The sequence below is a fragment of the Leuresthes tenuis genome, unplaced genomic scaffold, assembly GCF_036924035.1.
Source record: "Leuresthes tenuis unplaced genomic scaffold, fLeuTen1.0.hap1 SCAF_11, whole genome shotgun sequence".
In the NCBI taxonomy this organism is placed as follows: Eukaryota; Metazoa; Chordata; class Actinopteri; order Atheriniformes; family Atherinopsidae; genus Leuresthes; species Leuresthes tenuis.
Window position 1 is genome coordinate 4,992,782 of NW_027325365.1, and position 15,516 is coordinate 5,008,297.

Here is a 15,516-nt window from a genome sequence, read left to right on the forward strand (position 1 = left end):
TTTCTAATTTCTACATCAAATATATTGTGATTTAATTTGTTTTTTAAAGAAAAAAGATTTTAAAGAAATATCCGAGTCACATCTATATGTTTGAATCTAAAACTACTGCTTTTACTATATGACCCTGCTTCAACACACCTGATTCAAATAAATGGGTGAGCTCATCATCTCACTCAGGTGTGTGTGAAACAGGCAAAGCTCCCGGGATCAGGATAGAGAAATGCCACCATTTGCAGGGGGGGTGGAGGTCATGGTCATGGTCTTGATGATAATTAAGACACAGGTAGTCAAAACAATTATCTTGTCTGACAATTAGTATGTCTGGGTGAGACAAATGCAGATGTGGGGGTTTCTTAAGTGACATAAAATTTACGGTCACACTGCCAACTCGTGTTAGAAATTACACCTCCTTTAAAAAGACCCTTAAACGGTGGTTTAGATTGAATCATTACTTTTGTGTCTAAGATTTCTACATGTTATATCCATTTGTCATGGCGTATTGTCTGTATGGTTTTTTATGATACCCGCCTTAGGACAACGGATGAAATTTAGCAACTGTGCTAACTCCAGCATATTTACATTGAAGCTTTTGCTGATATGTTGATTAATGTGCATTGTCCTAATCAAATAAATAAAAAAAAATAATAAATTAATAAAAATTTGAAATTCCTGTCGATGACAGCCTCCTCTTTTAATAAAAACTGTTGCTTTCATACTAGTTTTGTGGTTGTATCGACAGCTGCAGCCTACATTCACAAAACACCTTTTAAATTCCATGTTGTGCAAATCTCTCTCTCACACACCAACGAGTACACGATTTAGTGTCCAGGTCAGTGACACAAAATGACCAAACCTACATCATTGCATCCAGTTTCATAGTGAATTCATATTTTATGCATGTTCATATATTCATGCTGCTTTCAGACAGATAATCTGTGCATCTCTAGAGCAGTTTTATTCTCCACTTTTTCTTGTTCTTTTTTTAAACCCTGACAACATCATTCAATGATCTCAGATGTCTGCCTAAAGAGTTAAAGAAGGTGGTCTGACTTTGAGCTGGAGAAAAAAAGAAAAAATTGGATTATTTTCTTGCAGATTGAGCTGGAACTTGAGTTAAAATGTAGCCACACGTCAAATTAAACCAGGAACCAAAATTTTGAGGAAAAAAAATCCAAGAAGAAATAATCTTCTCAGGATTAATCCGGTGCCAATTTCACTGGAGTGAGAAGTCGTTCGTCCACTTAAAAATGAACTTTTCACAGTCCAAATTCCTAATGTGAACAATTAATTACCTGAGCTTTTCAAAGAGTTCATGAGCGATAAATAAATAAACATTAGGCAGCTTCAATTTCAATCAGTCACCACCTGTATGAATCTTTCAAAGCTGCTAATTTAGTATTAGTTCAGTCTGGCACAACTGAACAACTTTCTTGCAACTCTTTCCTATTTTGTTCCATTATCACAGTTTGGAAATTGGAAAAAAAGTGAGGCGAGGACAGAAATCTTATTGGTTGACGGCAGAGATGCCTCACAAATTGAATTTTGCCACCATTTCAGCTTTCATTTATAGTGTGGCAGCATTTCCTGCAATTGTGTGCCAGGAAAGCCTGGCCCCTCCAGCTGCCCTCCAGCGTCCTGCCTCCCTTATCCAGAAAAATAAAACACACCCACACACACACAGCTCTTTGGGAACAGTGCATTTTATCACTAACCAGATTAGCGACCAGGACTGCTGCTTGAACACAGCTAACAAAGTACTTTCTCGAGGTAGTGAAAGCTGATGTTGAACGACTGGTCCTTGATCAGGAAAGGTTCTGGATTCTTAAGTCAGTGGAGACTATAATTAGGATTGGAAAGTTCTTGATTTGGGAAAACTCCTGGCTCTCCATGTCACAAACAGGCTGAGCTGTCAGACAAGCTGTAGAGGAAGCATTTCATTGCTGCACCTCATCAATGAGCTGCACGCAGCATAGATTACAGATTTAGACTCCAGGCTTCACTCTCTTTCGGCTTCATTCATGTCTCATCCATCTGAGCGACGTGCAGCACAGACTCCTTTTGTTTCTGACGCCAGCGTCCTGGAGTTGGGAAAAACATCAGGACACCGTAAATCATTTCTGGGGCTGAGTGTCAGCCAAAGTATCCTCAATTACTGGACCACATCTTCGTGGATCACAGTTGCGGTCGACCTCTAACTGAACATGTCTTTTAACGTCCCTCTCGTCTGTAAGTGGAAGGTTGAGCTTCTCAGCTTGATGTGTGTTTATGGAGATGATCTAATTGCTTTCACAGACAGCTGTGATGAGATTACGGAGAAGAAAGTTTGGTGTAGGCGTTTAAAAATCCATTCTTGTGTAAAATGTTTGGGAAAGTCCCGCTGAAAAAAGAAGCCGGATAATCAATTTAATGTAAAATAATCTGGAACTACTTAATCATTCCAGATAATTAAAAGGAAAACTATTTAGCTCAAGTTACTCTGTTGAGAGGAAAAAAGATAGATTTGGACGTAAAATAACAGAAAGTCAGATTGTTTGTTAACATTTAGACAAAGATTGATTTGTCTAACATTGCTGCCTTATAACTGGGCATTTTGTTCATAAAAAAAGTGTAGCTATACCTCTTGATTTAACCTAAAACACTGAAATGACACAAAGAAATTAACATTGAATTCTCATGTGAATGTATGGCCACCTTGCATTTGACCATAAGGGTCAGCCTCAACTGGCAATGATTTGACGTCAAGTCTTTAAACTATTTGCATTTGTTGACCATAAAAAGTTGAACACATGAGATACAAAGTGTTTGAGACTGTTGCGAATAGAGGAAAAAAGGGTTGGTTTTACATTCTATGGCTGATGCTAACTTTAGAAATCAGGGCAGCTGGTGGCTGCTGTACAGTATGATGCTGAGTTTCTAAGTGAGTGTTAGAGATGCACAGACAATATTCAGCTTGTTCACTGCAAATCAGTAAATAAGATCATATCAACTGCCCTATATTTATCCAGTGTGTCCTGCTTGTGTTGCAGTGACTTTTCCCTGACACTGACTAGATTTAATATAGATTAATTTGATTTTTTTTACAACAAGATTGAATTTAATTTTGCTTTGCACACAAAAAAATGAAAAATGTAAGCCATAAAAAGTCACTGACCTTTGTTGGATATGGTTTGGCTCAAAACTCTTTTTACAGAATAAGATGATAAATGTGGTTTTGGATACATTTTGTAGAAGAGTGTGTTGAAAGAGGTGTTCAAACCACCCAAACAGGAATTACCTAGGGAAGTGATACACGTATTCAGCCAAATGAGCCAGACTGGTATCGACCTGGAACTCGTACATCCATTATGTGTATTCACATAAAGACGCTTTATACAATTCAAAGGTAGCTTGAGGTAAAATTTCATATCATTTCTTATCGTACCCCTCCCAGAGGGACCAGGGCGGCCGTGGCTCATTGGTTAGAGTGGGTCGGTTGATTCCCACTCTCGCTGCTCAAAGGTTGGTGAACTGACAGCTGGAGGGGTGGCAGTCCTTGAGCAAGGCATCGTAGTCCCATGCTGTCCCCAGGTGCTGTGAATGGCTGCTCACCGCTCCAGTGTACATGATGAAATATATGTCACCATGTGCATGTGTGTTCAACAGGTGTGAAATGCGTGTATTCCCTGTATCTACATGACAATAAATCTGAGCTTAATCTTAAAAACATCTGGCTTTTATAGTTCTCGCAGGAAGTTACAATAGTGTTCTTCCAAAAGTAAGCATGTGCTGATTAACAACCATTATTTAATAAATGGATAAAAATGGCCTGATTAATCAGCCTGCTGATTGATCCACAGCTAACGTCAAGGTGGATGTGGAACACGAGTTTTGACATCTTTGGGAGTCAGGTGATTGGCTTTCTCAGGCACTCTGTTAGTTTTGATAAATGATCACCAAAGACTGAGCACTGTTTACTGCTAACACGAGCAGTTTCCTTTTTGTTGGACAGTGGAGATAAAAGAGAAGCCGTGTGCTAAACCTGACCTGTAGGATTCTTTACTGATCACCAAGAGCCACAAATTAATGGCTTTGTGATCAATCTGGGAGAGGAAGACCCAGATAGAAATAAATGAGAAAAAAAGGAGGCCTCTGATGTAGAGTTTTCAGATAGTTTACATTTGAGTAAGTTTTTAGGGAAATCCACATATCCAAAACAATTTATTCAGGTGTTTAATTATGGTCTAATATTTAACAGAAAAGCACATTTAGCCCTTAGTTACAATGAATCATCTAACACTTTAAATTCCGACTACAGTTTGTGATCAGTGATCAGTGCAGTGTCATTATGTGATGTGTAAGGAGCTCAGGCTGTTTTCACCACCACTCTGGCCCAACGTTGTAGAATTACGACATAACAAGCTCTAAATCAAGTTTGATGAATGTTTTTCAAGATAACTAAATATGTACATGTTCTCCACATTGTAATAAACACAAAAATGTATATTACTTATATTACTTACATTAATCCTGACTAACCCAGTCATGCAAAAAAGGAGATGAGCTCAACAGGAAATTTGCAGGTAGGCTGAGTTCAAGGCCAGATGACTGGACCTACAAACACTTCTTCTATTCAAAAACATTGTGAGGACGAACAATAGGACTCATTAACTATGTAATTGTGGTATTTTGCAGGCCTTTATTTTAGAATTTTTAAGAGTGATGTTGTAAATTTGAAACCGTGGGTCTTACAGGGTTAAGATTTGTTTGATTTGTTGTCTTTTTTCTTTCAAGTAAATGATTTCTTTTCCGGTTATTTTTCATTTCTAAAGAAACTTTGCTGTGGTTGAATTAATGGAAAATGATGAATCTGTTCCAGGTTTGAAGTGGATCGAGTCAGACGGTCTCCACTAATAAAGGGCATGTATGCTAAGCAAAATCCTTTCTGGATTAATGACGATTATAGCCTCATTCAGCTCCTTTTTCTGCAGTAAAACTGACATTTAGTCTGCAGCTTTGATTACTTGAATATCTCCATGCATTTGATGAATCATTTTGTTTTTGCCAGCAGATGTAGCTTTCCATACTCATAGCCAGAGAGAGACTTTGTAGGACCAGTAAACCTATCATGATTTTATATGTGCCCTTACTAAAGATAATGGCATGAGGCACAGGAATTTACTGCTATCTGTTAACCTTGGAACCACCTCAGTTTGCTAGGCAGTAAAAACTTAAATGTAGACCATCCTGACTGTTGGACAGATGGAAATTCAGACCTGTGTGAATTTCTGCATCTTAAGCCTTCATCTGATCACATAATACGTTTGCTGACACTGTTCAACAGAGACAGGAACCATGTGAAGGAAATTTGGTACTGTAAGTCCTTTGAACACTCTCATAAAAATACCTGAACGGGCTCCAAAGGTTGTTTAAATGGTTGGTACAAAAAAAGGCTTAATAGATCTCATAATTGTTGCAATATAGACTGTATAGCTTTTTTTATCTTTTTGCTTGTCTGCCAAACCTCAGTAAATCCTTTTTCCTCTGAAGGCCTGTCTTTCAACCTCCTTACCCCTGTAGACAGTTTTCAAATATCAGCATGTACTATTTGATATCTCAAAGAGCTCAAATCAAATCAGAGGAAGATGTAGTGTCCAAAGAAAGCAGTTTGTGGGGATGGGATACGGACCAGGTGCAGAGTTTGGAGGGTCTTCACAAGACTCTCGCCACTGAATTTAATCACATGGAAATATTCAGGCAAAGCCTCCTCTTAGCTGACCTGCTGAACTCTCAGATGGTGCCTCTTACTCGCAGAACACTTATGAGCCTATTACGCCTTTATTTTGTGCAGTAGGATGTAATTATTCCATTACTATGGCTGCATACTGGTCTACATAATATGAAATCAGTCAATGGACACATGTTCAGCTGCTGCAAAACAAATAATGTACTGTTTCTAGTTTTCAGATGTAGTAGCTGCCAGTCATCAGAACCGGAGCTGGAAATGATCTCGTGGATTTGCACGCACACACTTGGACACATTCACATTTAATTCGTTGTCTGAACTGTAGCCCAGATGCCCCTGCTGGGATCATCAGAAGAGCTGTGAAATATTTGCGCTATTTGTAAAGAAGTGGAGGTTATGCATGCCAACAGCATATCATCTTATCTTTTCAGAATTCTGTTCAGTCTGGTCAGTCGGTCCTCAACAAGCTCATTTATAGACGACACAGCAAAATACATAACGTACGTGCACAGCATGTTATCTTGTAACAGTTTAGGGCTCTATGGTGGAATCTTTCTCACTTTCTTTCTGTTCATTAACAGATTAAAATGCAGTTAAATCAAAGAGTGAAGTCTTAGTGACATCCACGGAGGAGCTGATTTATCAGAGTAAACCTGACTGTTTTTGTCGTTTTTATGAGGGTTGGGTAATCAGTTCGAGCTGACTTTGTTTCATGTCATATAAGGAACAAGCTGCAGGTGAAATTGTTGGTGAACTACCTGATTACCAGCAGGTCAACCTGTTTCCAACTCTGCACCAGAGTAGACTGTTTGGTCATTAATGATTGCGCCTGCGATAGTTGATCAACAGTTTTATGATGTCATCTGCAAAACTGAATGCTAAAGCAACACTATCATGCTTATCTTTGGATGAACTGATGTATTATAATGGAAGGTTTTGTTCATGTGTCATAACACATTTTTTTCAGAATAAAAACAAATAATATTTTGATTCAGTAATTTGTGTGTAAAATTTTGTCAGTTTTAATGAAAGCCCTGATTTTCTCCCAACACCAACCATCTTGTTTTTAACACTTGAGTTTATTTCATAAATTCTTCCAGACTGAAAGTTCAAGGAACCAAACAGGCCAAAAATAGCAATTTAAAAGCATTGTAAAAGTTTTATTGTAAGTTGTTGGAGAAAAAGTCAACTTAATGTTAAAGGAGGGTGAAATCACAAAAATGGATCTAAGAACAGCCCATATTCATACATAAACACAAAAAGGTTTCCGATGTCTGAGCCTTAGTATAAAGCAGTAATAAAGGGTTAAAAAGGGTCAAATAAGGTTAAAAAAGGTCAAATAAAAAGGGTTAGGGTTAAGGTTAGCTGGGGATCGCATTCTGCAGTTTGGCCTCATGAGAAGTCGTGAAAAGGCACAAATTATTGTATGTATTTGTGGAATTTGACACAAATTGTACATTTGTGAAGGACTGACATCTTATGACAGCTTGGATTGGCTCCAGCGCCCCTGTGAAACTGAATGAGATGGATAGATTCTTCAGGGCACTCCCATGACTGGAATCAGTTTGATTAAGTTTAAGCAACAAAGCTAAAATACTTTGTTACATTTATGAAAGCAGTGTTTAATCTCAAACCATTTGATAATGTTAGCGTGCTAGATGCTACATTTCCTCTATCTATGATAATGAGATGACCACCTTTCCAACAAAATCAAAACATATGTTACTTTAAACAGTTCACCAGTATTGCGTGTCAAATAAAATCAAGGCAATATATCATGAATACAGATCCTGTTTTAGACTGTTCGCCTCACCAGCCAACAGATTTCACACTGACAGACTGGATAACAGGTCGTTTTTATGAACACTTGTTCAGTGAAGTCTTGGATGTCCTGATTTTGTTTACAATTCTTCTAAATGACTATGATGATTCTCAAACCAGATGTATCCTTTAATTCAAACATTACTCTGAGATACAACTTAGGGTTAATGTTTGCTAAACTACTGAAAAGTATCTACTTGCAGGTCTTACCAGACTGATGGTCTCTTCCAAACTGTAAAATCTTCTATTATGTAGGGAGAAGGAGAGGCAGCAAGGGAGGTTTTTATTCTCAATGTCATTTTATAGATCTTTCCAAAAGGAGTTTAGAGGAGTGAGCCTTCCCAGCTGGAGATATAAAGGTCTCAATCCAGCAAACCCAGCAGTAATTGAGCTAAAGCTGTTGTGACGAACTGTGTGGGCTTAACAGCGATACTCAGCAGAGGTGAGTGTATCAGCGGAAAACCTGGGAGGTACGCTAAAAGGGAAAAGGAGTACTGGTTCAGCAAGGATTCCATTATTGACTCTTTCCTCTCCTGAAGTATCGCATGCAGGATAGCACTATCATCGCATGCATAAATAAGAGACTGAAAGCGGACCCTGAAGAGGCATCTGCTTACATTGGCAGCGAGAACGAGACGGAGTCGAGAGGTTCAGATGTGGGTCAACTGTGATAGGAGCTTTTGAGAGGCCGGCTGAACCTCAGCATCTGTTGAGTGGAGATCTTCCCTTTATGAGTGATTTCATGGTGTCTGATGTGAAGCAAAAGAAGTGTTTGGTTTTCTTTCATTGATCAACACCGAGAGGTGGTCCAGGGTCCTCGACACACACACAGACTCTCACACACTCTGTGAAGCAAGGCAGACAAAGACAACTCCCTTTTTTTTTTCAACACACTCTAAGAAGGAGAGTTCCTGAATGGGTTGGGTCACATGAGCAGTTTTACTTTAATTTCTGCTGAAAGGCCTCTGATCAAATTACTTTTAATCAATTTATTCTTTTTAATGGTTATATTGCAACCCTGAGTTTGTTCAGAAAAAAGAATTTGCACCTTGGCACGTAACATCACATCAGTTTGCAGTTGTTAACATCCAAAAAGATCATAGTTTTGTGGTAAAATAATCCCTTTTTTGCACTCATGTTTCAGGCCATGAGGGAAATGTAAGTCCTCTACCTACATGGTCCTGTCCTGTTTTGGTCCGTACCAACCCCAGAGACAAATATCTGTCTTGGCATAACAACGTGACACACAAGGTTTCTATTAAGGTCAAGGTCTTTTTTTGCTGCTCTAACCTTGTGAAAGGACGAACATACAGCCAAATTATTATCATTTCCAAACCGGCTGGTTGTTTTCCAGAAACCTAACAACAATAGATTCACTATAGACTGCTCATAAAGCACTGACACGGCTTTAGAGCCTGAAATGTTAAGTCAATCTGAAACTTAAACTAAAATACCACTGACGGTTGCTAAGAGCGTGCTCCAAAACATCTCCAGCTTCACCAGACTCCCATTTAAAAAGGGTCAGTTTCTCCCATGCAATACTAACGCAAAAACATTTTCATCCACAATTCACTGTGGTTTCCATTTGGTGGTCATTTTTTGCCTCCCAATACAGATTTTCTCTGTTATTAGTGATGCTGTATGTGCTCACAGCATGAAATACTCCCCTAATTACAGCCTCAAAAGGACACCTTGTGCACTAAGAGAAGCTTCTGAGGGGAATTTGATGAGTCCATTCCATTTCACAATGCACTTTATTGTTTCCTTCATTCTTAATGTTGCAACACAACCTCAAAGACAAATGTGAACTACTCATGGAACAGGACTTTTGGAGGAATTTTCCGGATATACAAACAAACAAGATTTGTATGCAGCTTGTTAATAGAATGTGTCTTAATGCGAGCCATGACATTATGCCTGCGATAACATACTGTGAGCCAGTATATAGCCCCATACTTGGGTTGAACTTGGATTTCACACACTACTAATGTGTGTAATTCGGCCACAAATCCCCTTCGACCTCCAAATGCAAACTTTATAGCTGCAGGGCAAGTCAAATGTTGATGGGTTCGGGAAATGCTGTGAGACTGACTTCCTCTGAGCAGGTTTGTTTGCATCCACAAGACAAAAAGAGGGAAATTCAAGTTCTTCAAGACTTCAGACATGACCGACCAAAAATTTTTTATAAAGTTTTGATTGAGAATATGTAGAAAAGGTTTTGTGTCTGTAATGTTTTACAGTGATTATCTTATTGTAGTTATAGTACTGTTATAATTCAGCTGCAATAGCTGCAATAGATTAAAATGAATAATAAACCAGAGCAAAATAGCAGATATCTGTCTCTTCATCTGCAGATATCTGTGCAACCTGTGATTATTTAACCTGTGATGTTAAATAAGTAATATAATAATTAAAATAATAGTTTCTACAGTTTATGTCCAGATATGTCCTCTGATATACATGTGTTCAGGAGTTTCTGTTGCTTTTACATACTTTTGATGCACAAATGCAGAAAAGTTGGAAGATAACAAATAAATGAGCAACTATAAGATGCTATTCTCATTTGATTTTTTTTGGTTTTGTACTTCATTATAATTCATTATTTGCAGGACTTCTCAAAGCTTCACAAACTTCTAGGCAACATTATAATTTCTAGACAAAACCAAACCAGTCAGTAAAAAGGATCTTAACTCTTTTCTCTTTCCTTTTATCTTATAACCACATGAACGAGAGAACACCACCCAAATCAACCCCATCCACTAAAGGGCAGGGACACTTATTGGAAGTCAGAGTGCTTTCCTTCCGCAACTTGGATGGAAATTACAATTAAGTCATTTTTTGGCATTTTAATGGCTGAATGACATCAACAGTGACCAAGGAAAACATTCCAATCTGAGAGAAGTTACGGTTTATTGTTATAACTTTCTACGTCTCATTCTGGAAATTATAAATTGGATTTAGAAGAATTAATGTGTAATAAAACCTAAAGTAAAAGCCACAAGAGAACAAAAGATGTCTTAAAGTCAGATAGCAGACTGAACCTCTGGCCAGACGTGTTGAAGAGTGTGGGAGAAGACAGCGGAGAATCACTGAGTGTTAACCCCGAGGCTTTTCATACGGCATGGGAATGCCATCTTTAAACCTCATTATACTGACTGCATACGGGTCGAAAAGACCAAACTGTTATTAATCCTTGCAGGTTTGATCCCCAGCATACACCCACCCTAGAAACATAAAGAGAGATGGTTTCTGAAAAAAAAATGTCCCCTAAGAGTTGAAGGGGAAAAACAGCGCTGAGATATTGTTTCCATTTCTGGATTCCTGGTTTGTTTGATCAAAAATAATGTTTCAGAAAACGCTGGGAAAGAACTGTGATCCAACCTGATCCGTACCGTCTTGTTTCTGTATTGAAAAGTGACTTCATAATCCAAACCAGACATAGCAGACAGGCTGCCCTTTATGAGCGCCATAACCCGGACGGCTGGAAAACAAAAGCCTCTCAGGCCAACGTGTGAATCTAATTCTGGCTGCCGTGTTACAGCGTTTACCCTTGTTCTGCTCCTAATTTGGGAGAAAAAAAATCACTTGAGTCCTTATTTAACTTTCAGTGTTACACGTAGAAAGAAAGCTCTCATGGCAGAAATACTGCTGACAGCGATGATGGTGACATCAGATTTGAAGGCAGGTCATTAGTTTGAAATGTCGCAGATGCTGCATTGACAGTTTTGCGATATGGATCAAAAATTAGGCTGTGCTGAGAACAGATCTAACTTGATTTTTGTGTTTCCAAATAAAAACACATGTGGACGCTGAGCAGAAAGCAAATGTTTATCCTCCAGTTTTAATTAGCGCAGCAATTTCACAATGAAATTAAGCATCCCCATCATAACTCAAGCACTCTAATGCAGAGGGCTGTGCACACAAAACACAAGAAACGAGGCCAGAAAATTAGAGAAAGAAATGATGTAAAAATAGCAACAATGTGGAAGCAATTTATGCTAATTAGGCCTTTATTTATGGACCAATAATTGGGTGCATTTGAATTGTTGATGATGTTTTTTCTCCTTATTTTTCTCCCCCTGTGTTCCCCCTTCGCCCTCCTTCTTAGAGAAGATCAAAGAGTGTGCACTTGAATAGATGTTAATGGTGCATGGCTGTCGTCTTAGTCCTGAGTGGTTGAGATCTCTCCAGTGGGAGAAAAACAGCCAATTTGGGTCTTCATGGACACAATTAGCACAATTTCTCTGTGCCCCTCTTCACAGTACTCCCATTTAACCCACAAGAAGGGCTCGGCACTCATGTCATGACTATAATTTTTATAACCTTTACCTCTCTTTGACTTTTATCTGCAACTGAGAACTATACATCAAACAGTTGGCAGATGTAGTTCATAGAAGTAGTTTAACTGCAAGTGAAGTTAATTGAAAAATAACGCTCATGATTCGGTAGTGCTGAGAAATTACATTTTTCTTGAAAACAGCAATCACATATGACTCATTCATCAAAACCGACCGGCGAGCCCACCCAGTGCAACGTTTATCTAAAAACAAAGAGGCACATATTTATCGAGTGTAGCTTCTTTACGTAGCTTTCCCCCGTAGCCTGAGGCTTTGCTGTAACAGACCTTCTCCCTCCTGAATTTAAATGAGCAAAAATGGTGCAGCCCAGACTGTGTGGAGGAAACAAGGTGCATTATGTAGGTGGGAGGTAACCGTGCCATTGAGAGACAATTAGCATGAAGCCCAGACCTTTGGAAAAAGTGCGGAGGCTGCCGAGAGCAGGCCTGACAGAATGAAAAGATTAAGACTTGAGAAAAGATAGCGGGGCATGGGAAAATCCAAAGGGAAACAGGCGAGTGAAGTAGCCAATGAGCAAAATAGGGACAATGAGGCAATCAGCATTTTTTTTCTTCTACTGAAAATTAATGTGCCTCCATCAGCTGCCAAGTGTGCGCACATTCCTCCATACCTAAAAAGTGCCATTTGTTTGTACGTGACTTTTGTTTCCCCTCTGCATACACAAGCAAGCCTGTCAGGAGAGTGAAAGACGTGCGAAGCTGAGGCCACTGCGAACTATTCAACTGCAAAATTCCACCAGGTGTTGGGAAAACTGAAGATCTGTCACTGGACTGCAGCTCAAAAGCTTTCATGTGCCAATGAGAAGCCCATAATGTGCTAATGGTTTTAATGAGCGCACCCTCACTTCTTCAGTTCTTTTTCTTCCTAGAATTCCAGAAAGTTTGGCGGGGAAGATAAATTCAGTCCATATAGTTCTGTAGCAAAATAACAGGCGCAGCTCCATCTAAATGCTGCCAACTCTCAAGCAACCCAGCACAGCCAAGTTTAAATGTAGGAAACAGATTCTCCACGCTGGTGTTGTGGATTGTGACATTTAGCCTTCGCCATTTCCTGCAGATATCATAACTAATAACTTTCAGTGTTTCAGCCTGGAGAGCAGTAACAGAGAAGTCCAAAGGAGTGGTTACAGCTGTTTTTGTGTATACAGCATGTCAGCTGTTTACTGTATGTACACCTGTGTATGTGAGAGATGGATTTTATAATCTTATGTTCGTGCTCCACACACATTCACACTCCCACACCAGCTTGCAGGGAGAAACACTTGGGTTTCATAAACATCACAACAGCAGGCTGCCGAGAAAATGGGATAACTACATACAGTGTAGAGCAGCTGTTTCATCAGTGTGGGTTGTTGCGTCCACGCTGTAGAACAACGTTTCTTTGTAACTTATCTCAGATTAAAGCCTCTATTCCTTGCACCTCTGTGTACGTGTGGGAACCTGCTGAAAGTTGTTGTTGTGTGAATGTAACTCTTGTACGGTAGTTTGATTTATTTATGTATTAATTGTCTTTGTCCAGAATTTCCCAAAAGTACATTGAAAAAACAGAACTTTTTAGTGGAATTCTGTGACACTGAGCCTGACAAAGTAACTGATAACAAACTTTTCACTCGACCATGTTGGCGCTCAAAGTAATTGCTACTGTGATGCATTGTGGAGTAAATAGGCATCTACTTCGACGTCCAAAAACATGCATGTTGGGTTTATTAGTGACTCTAAAATGTGCACGGTTGTGTGTCTCATTTGTCTCTAGAGGTGTGGCCCTGTGATGGACTGGCGATTTCTCAATCCTCTCACCCCAGCTGGGATAGTCTCCAGCCCCTCCACGAGCCTAAATTGATTAAGCAGGTACAGAAAATGGATGGATGGATGGATATTTGGTTTTGTGCAGTAATGCTTCATGCACGTATTAAAGTAGATTTTTTTTGTAAAGTATAAAATATAAAGTCAGGAGAAGTTTTCATCCATAAAGAGATTAATTATTTACACTGAGCAAAATGTTGTATGCTTTATTACAGACACAAGGTGTTCACAGTAAATTTTAGGAGGATTTATGTGAGTTCCTTCATTTGTTATTGGTTAATAGATCACATACATTGGTTAGATTTATTTTTAGTTCATATTTGGAGGTTTTGGGTTGTAGTTACACCAAATCCTTCATTAATGACAATCTCGCATCTACTTCAGAGTAATTTTTTTCTAGCTTACCAGGTGACCAGTCTCACCCCATTTGCAAAAGACACAAACATGGTGCAGCCATAACAAAAAATCCTCTCTGAAGAGATGCATTACTTTGACAGCCATCCGTCATGGCTAACCACAGATCAAAAGGCACCAAAATGCCCTCCACCACAACGTGTTTACATGTTCAAGTTACCAATACCACTGTTTTAAAAAAGTTGACTTCTGCTGTAGTGGTAACAACTAAAAGTCAATTTCAGAGGATCTTGAGACGAGCATGGATGGAGGCTGATTGTAATGCAGAGCAGATCAGGTGATACTTTATGTTATTACTCTCAGGTATCCACCACTTTGTCCTTCCCCTTTATTTTAGTATAAAAACAATGTGTAACCATGACAGCTTGACAAGCTCACAGTGGCATCCGCACACTGCTTCTGATCCATGAGAAGGGTTTAACGTTGACAGAAATCAATTATTCTGTGTGTGAAAGTTGAATCTCTGCAGTGCATCCACTCTCTCGCATTAAACGCCGGTCCTGATGAAAACTGGCAGTCTGACCATACTGATGGCAGCAGCTGCCTTTAAGAAGCTCCACAAAGTCAGTCGTATTTTCTTCTTAAACATTAATTAGTAAAGATGAAAGGGCGCTAAAGTGAACTTAGCTACATATTTTGAAATGTCTATCATGATTTTCTGTGAAAACATCTTCAGGCCTTTTTAATGTGACTTTGGTGAACTGGTGTTTAACTTTTTCGAGCAGACCAGAGTTTTATTGGTTGTTTTTTCTGATTTTCTACCATGTATTTAATTGATGTGGTAAAATTCAGTCAAGCTGAACTCATCAGTGTTGGGGATCTCAACTTTTACTTACATGAAGGGTCGGGTTTGGGATGACCTCTGTAAGGCGAAATAAAAGAGAGAGGAGGAGGAGGAAGATGTGAGTTACAGGATTTAAAATGATCAGAAAAGAAGCTTTTGAGAAAGTTTTATTGAAATGCAGCATGTGTGTTGGCTCTAAATAATGCACACAGTGTGTTCAGGTAAGAAACCAAAGCTGGGTACCTTTTAACCAAAAACTGTATCATAGCTCGCTCCTGCTGCCGCTGCTCGTCTCCGCGCTCACTTTCAGTTCATTTTAATTGTTCTTGCGGGGAAATTTTCCTCAAAGCCAAATGGATAAAAGCAAATAACACAAATGCACAAGATGTAACGCAAGACTGGAGTGATAAATCACCGTGTTCTTCATCCATAAAGTGGAATTCACTTCAGTCAGTCGTGTGTTAACAGTGTCCTTCTTAACACCTTTATGGAGACAAATAAGGTAAATAGAGATGTCTGAGAGAGGAAACAGAGTTTATGTTTGAAACCTAAAGTGTGGTGACAGACGTAAGGAGCATGAGGATTGTACATTTCTATTTACAGTATGTGTGGGAC